Consider the following 23,198-nt stretch of genomic DNA (forward strand, 5'->3'; position numbering starts at 1 on the left):
TGGTTGAGGGGACAATTTGCATATTAGCCTTTTATTATATAGGATACCTTTAGAAGTAATTTAGAAAGTTCCTCCCCTCATTATATTCTATCTCTGGTAAAAATATTTTTTATTTCTTTTGGACATAAGATTCTTTGTACATTGTCAAAGTGGAAAGCTCAGTCCAAAATTGTCTTACCAAGTATAGGAATTTCAAGTCATATTACTATTAATTTCATCTACCCAAACATTTAAGTGTCGTACACTATGTTTTCACTCCTATTTATAAGAAATTTCTCCTTCTATGTATCCTTAAGGGATAGGACAAAGGCTCAGATTTGTATTATTAATTATGACAGCAAAACGAACAATAGAACTCACTCAAAATATACAGTCTCTAAATTAAATTTATTAAAAAGACAAACACATTTTTAAATATTGTTTTATTGTATCTTCTGGGGAAATGAGGCATAAAAATAATATTCATCAGGCACCTGCTGCATGCCTCAGGACTAAATTGTCATTTTTAGCACACAGAATTAGTATCATCTGGGAGCATTACTGGAAATGCAGAATATTAGGTCATTTTCTAGACATACTAAAATTTAAAACCAGTCCCCAGGAAATTCACACAGAACCAGTAAAGTTTGAGATGCACTGTAGCAGAGAACCATTGTATGTCACCATACCCTCAATTACCATATTCCTCAGCATAGGAGCCATCCTGATACCACCAAAATAGGCAGAAGCTAGTGGGCATTCATCTGCCAAAGCTCAGCTTTATTCTGTCAAAAGAGGTATAGTCAGCATCAGGTGCAGAGTAGAAAACATATTTTTCCTAATAGAACATTTACCAATTGGATCACAAGTTAAGACATTTCAACTTCACTTTTGAGGCAAAGAGATTTCATTAAGATTTTGAAAAAACATTTATATTGTTGATTGCATTTTAGAAAGATCACTCTTGTTTATAGCGGGGGCCGGAGGTTGGACAAGTAAGATGGGGACAGACCTGGAGCCAGACAAAAAATTAGTGCGTAGAGAGGCTTTGGTGGTCTGAGTAAGCAATAGCAGCAAGAATAGAAAGACACAGATGGATTCCAAAGGCATTTCAAAGGTGGACTCTCGTGTCTTGGTGACTAATTAGGATGTGAGCTGTGAGGAAGAGGAAGGAGAGAAATGAAACCAGTTTCTTAGCAAAAAAACATTTTTTTTTTAAAAAGAGAGAAATGATTTCCTCTAAATATTTAGTCTTGTACTTGCCCAAGAATCAACAGGAGGATTAAAAGAACTAAAAAGAAAGAACAGAAGTGGATTCAATTCTTTCCCACAAAATTTTATTATGATAATAATGACATTAAACCCAGTAACGAAAGTATAAATTATTCAATAAATTACTCTTGGGTAAATGGTAATATAGAGGGTAAAGAGTTAACTCCCTGTCTCATGCCAAACATGAGATTTGAAAGAGATGGAAGAGTTGCATGTTTAAAAGTATTATTCAAGAGGTAGAATTAAAAAAAAAATAGGAACATCAAATTGATCCCATGATACAAAAAGCTATTATGGCATATGAAAAGGTAAAAACCATAAAGGCAAAGTTTGATAGATTTGACAATATAAAAATTAAAAACATCTGTATCAGAAAAATAATTTAAAGACTAACATCTGGGAATAGTCAAATGTCTTACTGATCGAAAGAAATAGATTGTAAAACATACTAAAGGGGATAGGAAATGCACCCCCCAAAATGTGTGATTAGTTTAAAAATTAAATGTACTATTAATCATAGAAGTAAATATTAAGATATTGAGATAATATTTTCCTTGTTAAATTGAATTACAATCCTCATGTGTTCCTGTTGCAATAGAATTAGTTATTTTCACACACTGCAAATTAACATGCAAGTTTCTTGAAGACAACTTAGAAACCTGTTTATATTCATTGACCCCAAAATTTTACTTTAGGAATTTAATTTCATAAAATTAGAACTACGCATAATAACTTATGATGTACAAGAGCATTCATTGCAGATTCTAGAAATAAAAAAAACCCTAAAACAATGTAATAGTAGGGTGTTGATGAAATTATAATTATACACTTGTTAAAAATATCTATCAGCCATTTTAAATTCATATTTTCAGGGGTATTTAATAATGTAAGAAAATATATACTAAAATTATAAAGTAAAAATATAAAAATAGTAAAATATTTATTAAATATCTACTGTGTGAGGTATTGTCTCATAGCATAAATCACTGTCATTTGTTTTACATATAGAAAGGATCTTTATATAGACAGAATTGCAACTTTGTTAAAATGTATATTTAGTCATAAAAATGTTTATGCAGAGAAAAACATGACAAAATGTTAATAGTTGCATCTCAATGTTGACACGTTCATTTATGTCATGTTTTCTGTGTCTTCCAATTTTCTACAATGAGCTTATAATAATTACTTTCTAAAGTAACAAATTCCAATTTTCTTTGAGTTTCACTCTAAAAAAGGGATGAAACCTTTCCTTAGGCTACCTTAGTTTAGAGATGGGCTAGCATTTTCAAAGAGCAATTGATTCAATAAAAATGAAAAATAAAGAAAAATTATGAGAGAGAGAGAGAGAGAGAGAGAGAGAGAGAGAGAGAGAGAGAGAGAAGAGAGATAGAGAGAGAATGGCTATCTGACTCTGTGTAGTAAAGGTTCCCGTCCCTCACAGGCAAGTGACTTCTTTCAACCTGGTCCAAAGCAACACAGGACCTGTCTGCTAGAAAGGCTCTTGTGTATATCTTGGCTTTTTCTTGGATCAAATCGTAGGCTCAGCATTAATACTTCCACTGATTGTTCTTGATGGAGAAATACCCTTTATCTGATGACACACTTGTTATGATATAAAGTAGTTCAAATTTGGCTTTTTAATAGACTTATAAAGATTAATATGCACAGGCAAGATTTCTTTTTACCCCTTCAGTAGAAGACCTTACATAAATTGAATCATAGTCTTTGGGAAAATATAGAACATCCACAATTTTAGCAACAGGGGAGAATATCTTGCAAATTGAAGGGTCATAATGGCCTTACATTATGTTTATGTTCTCACAGTAGTAAATGATATCTGGTTTCACCATAGGCCTCTTACAATATTTTGGGTAATGAACCTCTTCTGACACAATGTCACTAACCACATTCCATGCATTTGAACATCAAGGATTAGAGAGTTGTCAAAGGTCACATAAAAAGCAGAGGGAATTGAATTCTGAACCTAGCATGGATTTTGGCTCTTCCCCTTCTGTACTCCTCTGATACCTTAAACACATGCTGATCCCACTAATATTCCATCAGAAGTGTATTTAGCACAGTGCTAGATATGCTTATTTCTAATCCTCACACCAATCATACTATGAGGTTGATTTTGCTTACAGATGAGGAAGTTGAGATGCAGTGATAGTAAATAACTGTCCTACTCTCAGTCAGCTAACAGATGCCAAGATGAGACATTCATATATGCATGACAAATCTCAACATTTCTAGACTTTCGCCAGAAAGCTCATTATTGCAGATCCCTACAAAAGAACACACACACACACACACACCCCACAAGGTATTCCATAGGCCATGGATCCAATGCCCATTTACAGTTACCTGTTAGACCTGTTTAAGTTAACTCAACAGACTTCAGTGTACCCTTTCCTTCTCTGTTAGTTGCTTACAATAGAATTCTATTAAAATCCTGTTCTCAGGTGTAGGATGTTATAGTTCTACATGGGAGTAAGGCACACACCATGAACCACTGTGTACATATGATAAGACTTGCCTTTTAGTTCAGCTTGAGGTAATCAGATGTGCTTCTTATACGTAATTAACATTTTGGTTCAGAATTTATTTAGTTTTATAAAATTAACTTCTTTTATATTATTTAAAGCAAACCTAGCTCATACTCAAATGCAACAATCTCTGCCCCCCAAAATATAATGTGAGCCAGAGTGTAATTTTAAGTGCACCCATTAAAAAACATAAAAATAAGTAGGTGAAATTAATTTTAAAATATTTTGCTTAATCAAATATATTTAATAATCAATAATCAATATTAGAACATTAAAGAATTATTTTACTTTTTTCATATTGTCTTCAAAATTCAGTGTGGCCATAACCAGTTTGGCTCAGTGGATAGAGTGTCGACCTATGGACTGAAAGATCCCAGGTTCAATTCCGGTTGTAGGGCATGTACCTTGGTTGCGGGCACATCCCCAGTGCGGGGTGTGCAGGAGGCAGCTGATCGATGTTTCTCTCTCATCAATGTTTCTGACTCTCTATCCCTCACCCTTCCTCTCTGTAAAAAATCAATAAAATATATTTTAAAAAATTCAGTGTGTATTTTAGACTTAAGCACATTTCAATTCAGGTGAGTCACAGTTTCAGTAGCTACATATCACTAGTGTTTAGTGTCAGTGGTATTAGATAACACATCTTTAAAGGGATATTGTAAGTTTAATTTATTTTTCATGTTACTAAAACAAGCATGTTAAACTCGCGGCCCATGGGCTGTATGTGGCCTGCAATGAATATTTTTGCAGCCCAGCCAATATAACAAGTATGTAAGAAACGTTTTTATAAAAATTTCGTAGCTTAAGTTTTACAATATTCTGTTATACATAATTATTAATAATGAACTACAACATCCACTAATGACTGATTACTATAATCGTGTTGCATTTCCCTTATGCGCCTTATGCGCAAGTGCACCATTTCTTTGCACTAATACTAGCACCGAATATTTTAGAAGCTGATTGTCACGTCATTAGTCTTGGACTGCCCTGTTTGGTGTGCACAAGAAGAAATATTTTGCTTTTGGAGAACAAGAAAAATAGATTTATTTGCATTATGCTTATTAATTTGTGCAGTTATTTAGTGTCTGGTAAGTTAATATTCAAGAAAAAATATTAATTTTTATTAAAATGTTCTATTATTTTATGTTAACGATTACTCACTTATTTCAGCCCTTTGTATTCAGCATGTTTCCATTGAAATAAACCTATGTTTCTATAAAATTTGAAGCTTTTGCTTTTTTGTGGCCCACATAAACTTAAACCTTGTTTATTTGGCCCATGCTAGCCTTTGAGTTTGACATGCTTGTACTATAGGAACATTGAAGAAATAGCATCAATAATGGATTGAGTATTTGCCCAATTGGATTTTACTCAAACAATACTGCATCTTTGAGAATCACCTATCACAAATGTCTTTATTTTGTTTTGTTTATTATGGCAACAGCACTTAACATGAGATCTACCCTCATGCTATTATGGAATTCTTCTAATTGGCTTCCCATATCTACCCTTGCTCCTCTCCAATCCATTCTCCACATGGCACCAAAATACCTTCCAATTCTTTCAATACTCCTTCCCGCCAAAAGTCTTTGCACATTCTTTTCCCTCTATCCAGAATTCTTTCCCCACTCCCACCCTTGCCTTTTTGCCTGACTGAGCCCTGCTAACCCTTCAGATTTCAGCTTCTTTATCACTTCCTCAGAACATTCTTCCCTGAGTGTCTCCCCAATTATAAGTCTCCTATAACATTCTCAATGGCATGCCTCTCATTTATACCATTCATAATCACTGAAATTTGATTAACATCTGTTTCCTCTGGTAGAATGAAATGTCTATAGAGACAAAGATTGGATCTGCTTTGGCCCACCACTGTGTCTAACACACAGTAGGAGTCTCATAAACATGTGCTGAATAAATGCCAATAAAGATATATCAGATTAGCATGACCAGTATGTTCAGTGGTTGAGCATTGACCTATGAACCAGGTGGTCACAGTTCGATTCCCGGTCAAGGCACATGCACGGGTTGCGAGTTCAGTTCCCAGTAGGGGCCATGCAGAAGGCAGCCAATAAATGATTCTTTCTCATTATTAATGCTTCTCTCACTTTCTCCCTCTCCCTTTCTCTCTGAAATCAATAAAAATATATTTTAAAAAGATATATCATATTAGATGGGTACATACATTATGATGTTCTAAATAAGCAAACACAGGAATGCCTATGAATAAGCGTTAGAGAATTATTTTCTAAAATGACCATCTTAACCGAAACCGGTTTGGCTCAGTGGATAGAGCGTCGGCCTGTGGACTGAGGGGTCCTGGGTTCGATTCCGGTCAAGGGCATGTACCTGGGTTGCGGGCACATCCCCAGTGGGGGATGTGCAGGAGGCAGCTGATCGATGTTTCTCTCTCATCGATGTTTCTAACTCTCTATCTCTCTCCCTTCCTCTCTGTAAAAAACCAATAAAATATATTTTTTAAAAAATAAAATAAAATGACCATCTTAGAGAAGAGATGAATATTTTTAACTTTGTGACCCCTGACAATTGATATATCAATGAAGGAATGACTTAAAACAAATTTGTGACAAGTCTCATCACTAATCTTTTTAAAAAATATATATATTTTTATTGATCTCAGAGAGGAAGGGAGAGGGAGAGAGAGAAACATCAAGGATGAGAGAGAGCCATTGATCAGCTGCCTCCTACATACGCCCCACTGGGGATTGAGCTCAAAACCCGGGCATGTGCCCCTGATAGGAATCAAACCTGGGGCCCTTCAGTCCACAGGCTGATGCTCTATCCACTGAGCAAAACCAGCTAGGACTCATTGCTAATCATAAATAGGGTTTTGAGTGTGCCTCCTTGGTTGCACGACTTTCTCCTTTTACAAATTTTAAACTCTAAAACAAGAGAGGGAATGTTTCACTCACAGCCTAAAACACAGAATCCTACAAACAAGAGAGAGGGGGGGGGGCGAAAGAGAGAGAGAGAAAGAGAGAGAGCAGAATTTCAACTCTGAATCCCTTTTGGAAAGTCATCATAAGAGTAAAGATAAAATGTGAACTGTTCTGTTAAACTCAGAAATTATTTTCTGTACTTTATTCTGTATTTGGCATTACCTTTTTCCAAGATACATCCATTAAAAATGACTGTATTCATGAGATACTAAGCACTTGATACTAGTGCTTTGGTCAATTATTTCACTGTTCTGAAACAATTTTAATTAATGGCTTCTGATTACTCTGGGAAACAAACACTTTATGCCAGAGAGAATAGAAATCATTTAGACAACATGTACAATAATCAAGAATCTGAATGTAGTTTTCTCTTGGAATTGAAATCATTTCTTAAGAAATTCAATAGGACTGTTTCACCAGAAAAAAATCTATTGCCAAGTTTTATTTACAGATCTTCCTATTCCTGTGTGATCTCTTGTTTTATAAAACAGGTAGTTTCAAGTTTTGACATACCTTAGCTTACTAGAAGCAGGAAAACAATCTACCAATTTCAAATTTAGCATCATATAACAAAAGTTGTCTGGAGCCCAACAAAGGTTCAAACCTTACCTATTCTCTTTCTCTAGTCTCTCTTTAATTCTCATCATGTGAACCCTCCTAGAAAAACAAAGCAAAAATGAAATCCTGCTGTCAACCCAAAGGACACATCACCTTTTAAGAAACTGTGCTTAATTGGGTTCTAAGAGGTTTAGTTCTATCATAGGTTTTATGCAATGATTATCTATTCTTAGAGAACCTAACCTGAGGTCAGGCAACTAGATAGTAGAGGAAGCTACCAATCTTGTTAAAAAGACTATTTGAGAAACATTTATACCCTAAATTTTTAAAGATTTTGTCCCAACAGCCCAAGTTCTTTGCCATAATTTTCAGTGCAGATATACCTCATTTTATTGTGCTTTGCTTTATTGTACTTCACAGATACTGATTTTTTTTCTCCAATTGAAGGTTTTTGGTAACTGTTCATCAAGCTAGCTATTAGGACCATTTTACTAACAGCATTTTCTCACTCCATGTTTCCATGCCACATTTTGGAAATTCTCACAATATTTCAAATTATTATTATTTACTAGAGGCCCGGTGCACAAAAATTTGTGCACTCGGGGGCTGTTCCTCAGTCTGGCCTGTGCCCTCTTGCAGTCTGGGACCCTTTGGGGGATGACCACCTGCTGGCTTAGGCCTGATCCCCGGGGGATTGGGCCTAAGCTGGCAATCAGACATCCCTCTGGCAGCCTGGCAGCCCTGGAGGGATGTCCACTTGCCAGCCGGGAGAAGACCTAAGTCGGACATCCTTAGCGCTGCTGAGGAGGCAGGAGAGGCTCCCACCACCACTGCTGTACTGGCAGCCATCAGCCTGATTGTGGCTGAGCAGAGCTCCCCCATGTGGGAGCACACTGACCACCAGAGGGCAGCTCCTGCATTGAGCATCTGCCCCCTGGTGGTCAGTGTGTGTCATAGTGACCAGTCATTCCCAGTCTTTCTGCTGTTAGGGTCAGTTTGCATATTACTCTTTTACCATATAAGATAGAGGCCTGGTGCATGGGTGAGAGCCGGCTAGTTTGCACTGAAGGGTGTCTCAAATTAGAGTGGGGGTCTTGCTTGGGTTCCTGGCCAGCCTGGGTGAGAGGCTGATGGCTGTTTGCAGCTGGTCACACCCCCTTCAGGGTAGGGGTCCCCACTGGGGTGCCTGGCCAGTTTGGGTGAGGGGCTGAGGGCCGGTGACTGAAGCTCCCAGCCTCTGCTTTTTTGCTTTTTTTTTTTAATTCTGGGATTTATTTACCTTCTATAATTGAAACTTTGTTGCCATCACTGGAGCTGAGAGCCGGCACCTGCTCGCTCCAGCTCTGAGCCACAGCTGGCTGAAAGCAGGTATCTGGGGTTTGTTTAGCTTCTATAATTGAAACTTTGTTGCTTTTGGAGCTCAGAGCCGGGCCGTGGCAGGTGGGGAACCTTGGCTTCCTCCATCACTGGAGCAAGCAAGCCTCCTGCTCGCTTCAGCTGCGTGGCTGCTCGCCGCCATCTTGGTTGGGTTAATTTGCATATTGTGCTGATTAGCCAATGGGAAGCGTAACAAAGGTACGGTAAATTACCATGTCTGTCTATTATTAGATAGGATTATATTTGTTATGGTGATCTGTGATGTGATCTTTAATGTTACTATTATAACTGTTTTGGGCCGTCATAAACCTTACCCACATAAGCTGGCAAGCTTAATTGATAAATGTATATGTGTTGACTGCTCTACCCATTAGCTGTTCAGTTTCTCTCCCTCTTTTTGTGCCTCCTTATTACCCGAGACAATAATATTTAAAATAGGCCAGTTAATAACCTTAAGTGGCCCTAAGAGTTTAAGTAAAAAGAAGAATTGCACAGGATCCCAACATGATGGACAGCAGGACAGCAGTTAGGGAAAGAGTGTGAGTGAGTAAAGGAGTGAGAGGGGCATGTGTGAATGTGTGTGGTGTGTGCATGTGTGTGAGTGAGAGACAGGTAAATCTCACAGGAGTTTCAGGGGCTGGAAGATCATGCTCTCCTGGACAAAGAGACCCTGCTACCTTCACAGACACTCCCAGGCTGGGTGTGGCTCTGGCACAGAATCCACAACATCTTGAAGGGGAGAGCAGCAGAGGCTAGGAGCCCAGCCATACCAACACCCAGAATGGCCTTGGAACCACCCTTAACCTGGGCAGTGAGCCACTCATCAGCCATAACTCACAGAGTATCCCTGCTGGTGGTCTGCAGTGAGTAGCGTGCTACCTTGCCTTAAGCTCCCAGACACACAGCATGGATGCACACCATAGGTACCTCCCACAACAACACTCCCCAGCTCCAGGATCACACAAAGTCAGTGCACATCAGAGGGTCCTCCCATTTAATATCCCTCACCACCCCGAACCATCCACCTTCCCAACCCCCTGGGGACTCAGATCATGCATACCACTCTTCCCCCCAACAGTGAACATGTGAGTACACACCAGAGGGACCTCTCATGTCACCACACAATAGGCATTGGGGCTACACAATGAGTTGCACACCAGAGGATTCTGGGACCTCACAGAGATTCACACACCAAAGGAACTGTGTGCATGCCCTCACTGACCCTGAGCATCTCCAGCTGACACTTGAGGGACCAGATCCAAGGGGAAAGGGAATACAACTCAGAGAAGAGACAATAAAGTCTTGAGACTCAAGGCAGACTCAGCCTCTGGGCACAGGACAACTAGGGGAATCAAACTCTTGGACCTCAACAAGGTTGCCCAAGGCCAGAAAGAGACAGTGACTCACATTACCTAGAAATGAATGCAAAGTGACAGCAAAAATGGGGTGCGGGAGGGAGACAAAGAAATAATCCCCAAAGAAAGAAAAAGAAGAATCACCAGAAAAGGAACTAAAAGAAATGGAGGCAAATAATTTTTCAGATAAAGAATTCAGAGTAATAGTTATAAAGATGCTAAAACATCTGACTGAGAATTAAAAGCAGTTCAATGAGAATTATAAGGAGCTGAATGAGAAATTCACCAATATGGATAAGAACCCAGAGGAAATGAAGAATTATGTAGTGGAAATAAAGAACACCCTGGCCCTAACTGCTTTGGCTCAGTGGATAGAGCATCAGCCTGCGGACTGAAGGGTCCCACGTTCGATTCTGGTCAAGGGCATGTACCTTGGTTGTGGACATATCCCCAGTGGGGGTTGTGCAGGAGACAGCTGATCGATATTTCTCTCTCATCGATGTTTCTAACTCTCTATCCCTCTCCCTTCCTCTCTGTAAAAATATCAATAAAATATATTTTAAAAAAGAACACCCTGGAAGGTTTCAACAGTAGACTAGAAGAAGTAGAGGATCGAATCAGTGAGTTAGAAGACAGGGAAGAAAAACTACCCAATCTGAACAGCAACTGGAAAATAAGTTAAAAAGCTGGAGGAGAGTTTAAGAGAGCTTTGGGACAACATGAATGAATGCAACATCTGCATAAAAGGGGTGTCAGAAGAGAAGAAGCTGAAGAATAGAAAGCCTCTTTAAAGAAATAATGACAGAAAACTTCTCTGAGTTAGGAAAAAAAATCATACAAGACCAAGAAGCACAGAGAGTCCCAAACAAGATGAACCCAAAAAGACCTACACCCAGACACATCGTAATGAAAATGACAAATGTTAACAACAAAGAAAGAATCTTAAGAGCTGCAAGACAGAGACAGAAAGTTACCTACAAGGGATATCCTATTAGACTATTAGCTGATTTCTCAACAGAAATACATTAGGCCAGAGGGGAGTGGCAGGAAGTATACAAACTAATGGAAAACAAGGGACTGAATCCAAGACTACTCTATCCAGAAAGGCTACCATTCAAAATTGAAGGTGAAAACAGGAGCTTTGAAAACAAAAACAGGCTAAAGGAGTTTATTACCACCAAGCCAGCAATGCAATAAATCATAAAGGAATAGAAAGAGAAGGAGAAACACAGATATAAAGAATAAAAATGTCAACAAACAAGTACCTATCAATAATAACCTTAAGCAAAAATATGTTAAATGCACCAATCAAAAGATATGGGGTGGCTGATTGGATAAAAAAAAAACATTACCCATATATATGCTGTCTAGAAGAGACCCACCTAAGAACAAAGGATTCACACAGACTGAAAGTGAAGGGATGGAAAAACATTCTATAGACAAATGGAAATGAAAAAAAAAAATCTGGGGAAGGAATACTTATATCTGACAAAAGATAACTCAAAGTGAAGGTCACAACAAGAGATAAGGAAGGCCACTTTTAAATTAAAGGGTGCCATACAAAAAGAGGATATAATTATGGAAAACATATATGAACCCAATACAGGAGCATCCAAATACATTAAAAAGGAAAAAATTCTGGAAGATATTAAGGGAGAGATTGACAGCAATACAATTATAGCAGGAGACTTTAGTACCCCATTGACATCAATGGATAAAACTTCTAGGTAAAAAAAATCAACGAGAAAACAGCAATCCTAAAAGACTCATTAGATCAGATGGAACTAACTGGCATCTTCAGAACTTTCTACCCCAAAGCTAGAGAATACGCATTCTTCTCAAGTACACATAGGGCATTTTCAAAGATAGAACACATATTAGGACACAGGCTAAGTCTCTACAAATTCAACAATTGAAATAATATCAAACATCTTCTCAGATCACAATGGCATATAATCAAAAATCAACTACAATAAAAAAATCAAAAACAATAAAACCAATCAAAAACAATAAAACAAAAGGAGGCTAAATAGCATGCTATGGAACAATAAATAGGTTACCAAAGATATCAAGGAAGAAATAAAAAACATTCTGAAAAGTAATGACAATGAAAACAAAACAATCCAAAATCTATGGGACACAGTGAAAGCAATCCTGAGTGGCAAGTTCATAACAATACAGGCCTACCTAAAACACAACAAAACAACAAAACACACAAACAAAAAGACATGCAATCCTATCTAATAAAAGAGAAACATGGTAATTAGCCATACCTCCGCTACCCGTCCCATTGGCTAATCAGGGCGATATGCAAATTAACTGCCAGCCAAGATGGCGGCCGAGAGCCAGGAAGCTTGAAGTGAACATGAGGCTTGCTTGCTTCAGTGACAGAGGAAACCAACGTTCCCAGCCTTCAGCTGCCGGCCTCTGAGCTTCCAGATTGAAACATTGTTACAAATATAGAAGCTAAACAAAACCTCAGAAACCTGCTTTCAGCCAGCCGGGATCTCAGAGCTGGAGTTGAAACAGTGTTTCGATTATAGAACCCAAACAAACCAGATACCTGCTTTCAGCAGCCGAGGCCTCAGAGCTGGAGCCAAGCCTCAGCGCTAAAGCTGGCCCAGAATAAAAAAAAAAAGAAAAAAAGGAGCGGTTGGGAGCTACAGTCACCTGCCAGACTGAAAACAGCCCTCAGCCCCTCACCCAGACTGGCCAGGCACCCCAGTGGGGACCTCCACCCTGAAAGGGGGTGACCAGCTGCAAACAGCCATCATCCCCTCACCCAGGCTGGCCAGGCACCCAAGTGGGACCCCTACCCTGATCCAGGACACCCTTCAGGGCAAACCAGCCGGCCCCCACCCGTGCACCAGGCCTCTATCCTATATAGTAAAAGGGTAATATGCCTCCCAGCACTGGTCTCAGCGGAGCCGCAAGGCCTCCCGGCACCAGGATCAGCATGACTGGGGGCAGCGCCCAAACCCCCTGATGGCCCTGCGGCTCTGTGTGTGACAGGGGGCAGGGCCACAACCTCCCTATCCGCTCTGCTCTGTTCATGACAGGGGTAGGGCCCCCAACCCCCTGATCAGCCCTGCTCTGTGCCTGATAGGGGGCAGCTCCCCAACCCCCTGATCACCCTGGGGCTCTGTGTATGACAGGGTGCGGCGCCCCAACTCCCTGATCGGCCCTGCTCTGTGTGTGACAGGGGGCGGTGCCCCAACTCCCCTATTGGCCCTACTCTGTGGGTGACAGTGGGGAGCTCCTCAACCCCCTGTTCGGCCCTGCTCTGTGCGTGACAGGGGGGAGCTCCCCAACCCCATGATGGGCCCTGCTCTGTGCGTGACAGGGTAGAGCAATAACCTCCCCATCGGCCCTGCCCTGTTTGTGACAGTGGTGGCACCCCAACCCTCTGATCGGCCCTGTTCTGTGTGTGACAGGGTGTGGCGCCCCAACCCCTCCCCCCCACGGGCCCTGCCCTGAGTGTGACAGGGTGTGACGCCCCAACCCCCTGACCCGCCCTTCTCTGTGTGTGACAGGGGTCGGTGCCCCAACTCCCCTATCGGCCCTACTCTGTGGGTGACAGTGGTTAGCTCCTCAAATCCCTGATCGGCCCTGCTCTGTGTGTGACAGTGGTGAGCTCCTCAAATCCCTGATTGACCCTGCTCTGTGCGTGACAGGGTACAGAGCCCCAAGCCCCCCTGATGGGCCCTGCTCTGTGCGTGACAGGGGTTGGCGCCGCAACCTCCCCATCGACCCTGCCTTGAGCGTGACAGGGGGCGGTGCCCCAACCCCCCAATCAGCCCTACCCTGATCATGACTGGGGATGGCATTGCAACCTCCAGATCCGCCCTGCTGTGTGCATGACAGGGGGCGGTGCCCCATCTCCCCTATCGGCCCTGCTCTGAGCCCGACCAGGGGCTGCACCTAGGGATTGGGCCTGCCCTCTGCCACCCGGGAGCAGGCCTGAGCCAGCAGGTTGTTATCTCCTGAGGGGTCCCAGACTGCGAGAGGGTACAGGCCAGGCTTAGGGACCCCCCCCTCGAGTGCACAAATTTTTGTGCACCAGGCCTCTAGTAAGTTATATAAACCTACAACTTAACAAAGTATAAAGAGAGCAACAAGAAAAGCCCAAAGTAAGTAGAAGGAAGGAAATAATAAAGATCAGAGCAGAAATAAATGACATAGAGACAAAAAATATACAAAAGATCAATAAAACCAAGAGCTGGTTCTTTGGAAGGATAAGTAAGATTAATGAACTTCAAGCCAGGCTCAACAAGAAACAAAGAGAGAGGACCCATATAAACAAAATTAGAAATGAAAGAGGTGAAGGGACAACCAACCCCACAGATATACAAAGGATTGTAAAAAAAATTACTATGAACTACTCTACTCCAAAAAAAACTGGACCACCTAGATGAAATGGACATATTCCTAGAAAAATACAATCTCCCAAAACTCAATCAGGAAAAAAGAAGAAACCTGAATAAACTGATAACTACTGATGAAATTGAAGCACTAATCCAAAAACTTCCAGGAAACAAAAGCACTGGTCCAGACGGATTGACAGGGAAATTTTTATCAAACATTCAAAACAAACAAACAAACAAATAAATAAAACTAACAAATATCCTCCTCAAACTATTCCAAAAAAATTCAAGAGGAAGGAACATTTCCAATCTCTTTCTATGAAGCCAGCATTACCCTGATCCTAAAACCAAAGATATATAAGCAAGAGGCTTACAAGCCAATATCCCCGATGAACATAGATGCTGAAATTCTCAACAAATCAGATTCTCTGATTCTAGCAAATCAGATCCAGCATTACATTTAAAAGATCATACTCCATGACAAGTTGTGGTTTATTCTGGGGATTCAAGACTGGTACAATATTCACAAATCAATAAATGTGAAACAGCTCATTAACAGACTGTAAGACAAAAATCACACAATCATATCAGTTGATGCAGAAAAAGCATTAGAAAATATCCAGCATCCTTTTTTGATAAAAATTCTCAGCAAAGTGGGAATAAGGGGATCAGGCCTCAACATAATTAAAACCTTATATGACAAACCTATAGCAACATCATACTCAATGGGCAGAAACTAAAACCATTTCCCCTAAGAACAGGAACAAGACAGGGATGCCCACTTTCAACACTCCTTTTTGACATGTACTGGAAGTGCTAGCCATAGCAATGAGAAAAAGAACAAGAAAAAAAAGGCATCCAAATTTGAAAATAAGAAGTTAACTCAACCAAGAAGAGTCAAAAAACCTGAATAACTACTAAAGAAATTGAAACAGCGATAAAAAAAATCTTCCAGCAAACAAAAGCCCTGGTCCGGACAGCTTTACAGGGGAGTTCTACCAAGCATTCAAAGAAGAACTAAAACCTATCCTCCTCAGACTATTCCAAAAAATTCAAGAGGAAGGCACACTTCCAAGCTCTTTATATGAAGCCAGTATTACCCTAATCCCAAAACCAGATAAAGACAACACAAAAAAAGAAAACTACAGGCCAATATCCTTGATGAACATAGACGCTAAAATCCTCAACAAAATTACAGAAAATCGGATTCAACATTTCATTAGAAATATCATACACCATGACCAAGTGGGATTTATTCCAGAGATGCAAGGATGGTACAATATCCACAAATCAATAAATGTGAAGCTCTTTATCTGATCTTCAATTCTAAATGATTGCTTTGCTGGGTAGAGTAATCTTGGTTGTAGGTTCTTGCTATATATTACTTTGAATATTTCTTGCCACTCCCTCTGGCCTGCATAGTTTCTCCACACTTCCACACCTCTGCACCTCCTATCGGACTCAATGCACTTTCCTCTTTCCTTCTAGTTGTAGAATTACCACTTAGCCAGCCTTCCCGTGGTTCCGGATGCTATTCGTTTTGTCTTTTAGTTGTAGTTTTAATGTGGTTGTACGCGGCAGCAAGTTCAAGTGTTTACCTATGCCACCACCTTGGTTGTCTCCAAGCTACTAGATTTAATAAATAAGTTCAGCAATGTAGCAGGATACAAAATTAACACCCTGAAATCTATGGCAGTTTAATACACCAATAATGAACTCACAGGAAAAGAAATTAAAAAAAAAATCCCATTTACCATTGAAACAAAAAAATTAAGATGCCTAGGAATAAACTTAACTGAGGAGGTAAAAGACCTGTATTCAGGAAACTACAGGGCATTGAAAAAGGAGATAGAGGAAGATATAAACAAGTGGAAGAACGTTTGGTTTTTATGGATTGGTAGAAGTAACATCATTAAAATGTCCATACTACCAAAAGCAATCTATAGATTCTATACAACTCCTATTAAAATACCAGTGGCAATACAGTCCTAGAACAAACTATCCAAAAATTTATATGGTATAATACAGACCCTGAATATCAGCAGCAATCCTGAGAAAAAAAAGAACAAATTTGGAGGGACAACAATACCTGTTATCAAGTAATATTACAAAGCCACTGTTCTCAAAACAGCCTGGTATTGGCACCAGAACAGACATATAGACCAATGGAACAGAACACACAACCCAGAAATTGACTCAAGCCGTTATGCTCAGTTAAAATTTGACAGGAGGCAAGAGCATATGATGGAGTCAAGACAGTCTCTTCAATAAATGGTGCTGGGAAAATTGGACAGATAGATGCAAAACAAAAAAAATGAAATAGACCACTAATTACACCATACACAAAAATAAACTCAAAATGAATAAAAGACTTAAATACAAGACACAAAACCATAAAAATCTAAGATGAATCCATAGGCAAAAAAAATCTCATAGCTATATGTTTACCTATACATCTCCTAGGACAATGGAAACTAAGGAGAAAATAAACAACTGGGACTACATCAAAATTTAAAGCTTCTGCATAGCCAAATAAACCATCAATAAAACAAGTGTGCCCACTGCATGGGAAAACATATTTGCCAATGTTACATCTAAGAAGGGGTTAATCTCCAAAATTTATAGTGAACTCATACAATTTAACAGAAGGAAGCTAAACAAATCAATGAAAAAATGGGCAAAGGACCTAAATAAATACTTCTTGAAAGTGGACATACAGAAGGCCAAGAGGCATATGAAAACATGCCCAAAGTCACTAATCATCCAAGACATGCAAATCAAAATGACAATGAGGTACCACTTCACACATGTCAGAAGGGCTGTCATCAACAAATCAGCAAACAACAAGTGTTGGTGAGGAAGTGGACAAAAAGGAACCCTAGTGCACTACTGGTGGGAATGCAGACTGGTGCAGCCTCTGTGGAAAACATTTTGAAGTTTCCTCAAAAAATTAAAAATGAATCTTTCATTTGACCCAGGCTCCCACTTCTAGGAATATATCCTAAAATATCACAAACACCAATCAGAAAGAATATATGCACCCTTACGTTCATAGCAGCCTAAGTGCTCATCAGTAGATGAGTGGATTAAAAACCTGTGGAGCATCTACACAATGGAATACTATGCTGCTTTAAAAATAAAAAAGAACTCTTACCATTTGCAACAGCATGGATGAACCTGGAGAGCATTATGCTAAGCAAAATAAGCCAGTTAGAGAAAAATAAGTATCACATGATCTCACTAAATTGTGGAATAAAATGAACAACATAAACTGGTGAACAAAAACAGATCCAAAGGCACAGAAGCATCAAACAGACTGTCAAACCTCAGAGGGATGGCAGGGGAGCAGGGTTGTGTAGAGTTCAACCAAATAACTTATCTATCTAATCTAATAAAAGAGAAACATGCAAATTGACCGCACCTCCGCTACTCCCCAAACCATGCCCAACAGCCGATCAGAGCGACTATATGCAAATTAACCCAACCAAGATGGCGGTCGGCAGTCATGGAGCTGGAGCAAGCAGGAGGCTTGGTTGCCCCAGCAATGGAGGAAGCCAAGCTTCCAGCCTGCCCTGGCCAGCTGTGTCCTCCACTCAAGGAAACAAAGTTTCAATTATAGAAGATAAATAAATCCCATATACCTGCTTCCAGCCAGCTTCCACTGGTAGTTTGGGTGGCTGGGGCCGTGGCCAGCCAACAAACAGCCATCATCCCCTCACCCAGGCTGGCCAGGCACCCCAGCAGGGACCCGCACACTGAAGGGGCTGTGGCCATCCTGCAAACAGCCATCAGCCCCTCACCCAGGCTGGCCAGGCACCCCAGCTGGACCCCCACCCTGATCCGGGACACCCTTCAGGGCAAACCAGCTGGACCTCACCCATGCACCAGGCCTCTATCTTATATAATAAAAGGGTAATATGCAAATTGGCCCTAACAGCAGAACAACTGGGAATGACTGGTCACTATGACACACACTGACCACCAAGGGGGCAGATGCTCAATGCAGGAGCTGCCCTCTGGTGGTCAGTGCGCTTCCACAGGGGGAGCTCTGCTCAGCCACAAGCCAGGCTGATGGTTGCCAGTACAGTGGTAGTGGTGGGAGCGTCTCCCGCCTCCTCAGCAGCACTAAGGATGTCCGACTGCAGGTTTGGCCTGCTCCCCGCTGGCAGGTGGACATCCCCTGAGGGCTCCTGGGCTGCCAGAGGGATGTCTGACTGCCAGCTTAGGCCCAATCCCCTGGGGAGCGGGCCTAAGCCAGCAGGTGGTCATCCCCTGAGAGGTCCCAGACTGCAAGAGGGCACAGGCTGGGCTGAGGGACCCCCCAAGTGCACAAATTTTTGTGCACTAGGCCTCTAGTATGTATATAAACATAACCAATGAATACAGACAATAGGGAGTGAAGGCCTGGCTGGGGGTTAGCGGCAAGCTGGGAGAGGTCAATGGGGGAAAATTGGGACATATGTAATACTTTCAACAATAAACTTTTTTTTTTAAAACAAAACAAAACAACAACAACAAAGAGTTGCACATCTCTCAATTTAAATGAAAAGCTATAAATGATTAAGCTTTGTGAAGAAGGCGCATTGAAAGTCAAGATGGGCTGAAGCTAGGCCTCTTGCATGATTAAGTTAACCAAGTTTTGAATGCAAAGAAAAGTTCATGAACAAAATTTAAAGTGCTATGCCAGTATAAACACAAATAATAAGAAAGCAAAAATGCCTTATTGCCAATGTATACATAGTTTTAGTGGTCTGGATAGAAGATTAAACCAAGCACAGTATAAAGCCTTTTTTCCCTATAAAGCCTCATTCAGAGAAAACCCTAACTCTCTTCAATTTTATAGGACTGAGAATGGTAAGGAAGTTGCAGAAAAATGTTTGAAGCTAGGAGATGTTGGTTAATGAGGTAAAGAAGCCATTTTTATAACATAAAAGTGCAAGATGAAGCAGCAAGTGCTGATGTAGAGGTTGCACCCTGTTATCCAGAAGATCTAGCTAAGGTAACAAAAGTTGCTACACTAAATAACAGATTTTCAATGTAGATGAAAGAACCTTCTATTGGGAGATGATGACATTTAGGGCTTTATTAGCTAGGAAGGAGAAGTCAATGACTGGTTTCAAAGTTTCAAAGAATATGCTGACTTTCTTGTTAGGTGATTATACAGCTGGCAAATTTTGGTCAAAGCCAATATTCACTTAAAATTCCAAAAATCCTAGGACCCTTAAGAATTATGCTATATCCACTCTGCCTCTGCTCTGTAAATGAAGGACAGCACATCTATTTACAAAATGGCTTACTTAATATTTTGAACAAACTGTTGAAACCTACTGCTCAGAAAAAAATATATTTTTTCACAATAATGCTCATTGACAATGCACCTGGTCACCCAAGAGTTCTGATAGAGATGTACAATGAGATTAATGTTCTTTTTATGACTGCTAATCCAACAACCATTCTGCAGCCCATGTCATAAGGCTATACGTATCACACAGATAAGTAATCCTCTGATGGATTTAGGCAAAATAAAATAAAAACATTCTGGAAAAGATTCACCCTTTTATTTATTTATTTTAAAAATATTTTTAAAATTAATTTCACAGAGGAAGGGAGAGGAATAGAGAGGTAGAAACATCAATGATGAGAGAGAATCATTGATTGGCCACCCCCTGCATGCCCCCTTCTGGGGATAGAGCCCACAACCTGGGCATGTGTCCTTGACTGGAATCAATCCTGGGACCCCTCAGTCCACAGGCTGATGCTCTATCCACTGAGCCAAACTGGTTAGGGTGTATGAGTTCCCTTTAAAGGTTGGAGATGAAACCCTTTCAGAGATAACATTGGCAAATATGTTCTCCCATGCAGTGGGCTTTCTTGTTGTTTTGTTGATGGTTTCTTTTGCTGTGCAGAGCTTTTTATTTTGATGTAGTCCCATTTGTTTATTTACTCTTTAGTTTCCATTTTCCTAGGAGCTGTATCAGTAAAGATATTGTATGACAAATGTCTGGTATTTTTTTGTCTATGGCTTCTTCTAAGATTTTTATGGTTTCCCATCTTGCGTTTAAGTCCTTTATCCATTTTGAGTTTATTTTTGTGTATGGGGTAAGTTGGTGGTCTAGTTTCATTTTTTTTGCAAGTATCTGTCTAATTTTCCCAACACCATTTGTTGAAGAGACTATCTTGGCTCCATTGTATGTTCTTGCCTCCTTTGTCAAATATTAATTGAGCATAATGGCTTGTGGTAATTTCTGGGATCTCTGTTCTGTTTCACTGGTCTATAGGTCTGTTCTTGTGCCAGTACCCAGGCAGTTTTGAGAACCGTGGCTTTGTAGTATAGTTTGATATCTGGTATTGTGATCCCTCCAATATTGTTCTTATTTCTCAAGATTGCTGCAGCATTCAGGTTTTTTGGATTTTTTTGTTTTTGTTCCAGATGAATTTTTAGGGAGTTTGTTCTAGGTCTTTGAAGTATGCTGTTGGTATTTTCATGGAGATTGCATTGAATCTGTAGATTGCTTTGGGTAGTATAGACATTTTTTAAAATATATTTTTATTGATTTTAAAGAGGAAGGAAGAGGGAAAGAGAGATAGAAACATCAATGATGAGAGAGGACCATTGATCGGCTGCCTCCTGCACGCCCCACACTGGGGATCCAGCCCACAACCCAGGCATGTGCCCTTGACTGGGAATCGAACCTAGGATCTTTCAGTCCACAGTCTGATGCTCTATCCACTGAGCCAAGCCAGCTAGGGCAGTATAGACATTTTAATGATGTTGATTCTATCAGTCCATGAACATGGTATTTTCTTCCATTTGTCAAGTCTTCTTCTATCTCTCTTTTCAGTGTCCTGAAATTTTCTGAGTACAGGTCTTTTATCTGCTTGGTTAATTTTATTTCTAGGTATCTTAAATTTTTTTGTTGCAATGGTAAATGGGATTGCTTTGTTAGTTTCTCCTTCTGTGAGTTCAGTTTTGGTGTATAGAAAAGCCATAGATTTCTGGGTGTTAATTTTGTATCCTGCTACATTGCCAAATTCATTTATTAAGTATAGTAGTTTTTTGATGTAGTTTTTGGGGTTTTCTATGTACAATATCATGTCATCTGTGAATAAGGACAGTTTTACTTCTTCCTTTCCAATTTGGATGCCTTTTATTTCTTCTTCTTGTCTGATTGTAATGGCTAATACTTTCAGTACTATGTCTAATAGGAGTGGTGAGAGTGGGCATCCCTGTCTTGTTCCTGTTCTTAGAGGAAATGGTTTTAGTTTTTGCCCATTGAGTATGATGTTGGCTTGTGGGCCTGTCATATAAGGCTTTTATTATGTTGAGGTATGATCCCTCTATTCCCACCTTGATGAGTATTTCTTAGCAAGAAAGGGTGTTGGATTTTGTCAAATGCTTTTTCTGCATCAATGGATATGATTATATGGTTTTTATCTCTTGGTTTCTTTATGTTGTACCACATTTATTGATTTGTGGGTATTGTACCATCCTTGCATTCCTGGAATAAATCCAACTTGGTCATGGTGTATTATCTTTCTAATGTAATGCTGGATTCAATTTGCTAGAATTTCATTGAGAATTTTGGTGTCTATGTTCATTAGGGATATTAGCCTATAATTCTCTTTCTTTGTATTCTCTTTATCTGGTTTTGGGATTAGGGTAATTCTGGCTTCGTACAAAGAGCTTGGAAGTGTTCCCTTCTCTTGAATTCTTTAGAATAGTCTGAGGAAGATAGGCTTTATTTCTACTTTGAATGTTTGATAAAACCCGGCTCTGAAGCCATCTGTTCCAGGGATTTGTTGGAAGTTTTTGATGACTGTTTCAATTTCCTCTATAGATAATGGCTTATTTAGATCTCTTTATTCCTCCTGGTTGAGTTTTGGAAGGTTGTGTGTGTTTTTGGGTTTTTTTGTTTGTTTGTTTTATGCTTTTGTTTTTGTTTTTTTTAGGAATATGACCATTTCTTCTTGGTTGACCAGTTTGTTGGAATACAGTTGCTCATAGTATTGTTTTACGATTCTTCGTATTTCTGTGGGGTCTTTTGTTATTTCACCTATTTTGTTTCTGATTTTGTTTATTTGGGTTCTCTCTCTTTGCTTCTTGGTGAGCCTGGCTAGAGGTTCATCAATCTCATTTATCCTTTCAAAGAACCAGCTCTTGGTTTCATTGATCTTTTGTATTTTTGTTATTGTTGTTGGGGGGGGGGGGCTCTATGTCATTTATTTCTGCTACTATCTTTATTATTTCCTTCCTCCCCCTCATTCTGGGCTTGTTACAATCTTTCTAATTCTTCAAGTTTGCAGATTTAGATGGTTTATTACCAGTTTTTCTTGTTTTTTGAGGTAGGCCTGTAATGCTATGAACTTCCCTCTCAGGACTGCTTTCACTGTGTCCCAAAGATTTTGGATTGGTGTGTTTACATTGTCATTCATTTCCAGGGTGTTTTTTATTTCTTCTTTGATCTCTTTGGTACCCCACTCATTTTTTAATAGTATGCTATTCAGCCTCCAAGTGTTTGAATTTTTGTGATTGTTTTTATTGTAGTTGATTTCTAATTTTATGCCATTGTGATCTGAGAAGATACTTGATATGACTTCAATCTTCTTGAATTTGGAGAGACTTTGCCTGTGTCCCAATATGTGGTCTATCTTTGAAAATGTCCCATGTGCGCTTGAGAAGAATGTATATTCTGTAGTTTTAGGGTGGAATGTTCTAAAGATGTCAATTAAGTCCATCTGATCTAGTGAGTCATTTAGGATTGCTGTTTCTTTGTTAATTTTTTGTCT

This window comes from Myotis daubentonii, chromosome 2, assembly GCF_963259705.1.
Source record: "Myotis daubentonii chromosome 2, mMyoDau2.1, whole genome shotgun sequence".
Classification (NCBI taxonomy): domain Eukaryota; kingdom Metazoa; phylum Chordata; class Mammalia; order Chiroptera; family Vespertilionidae; genus Myotis; species Myotis daubentonii.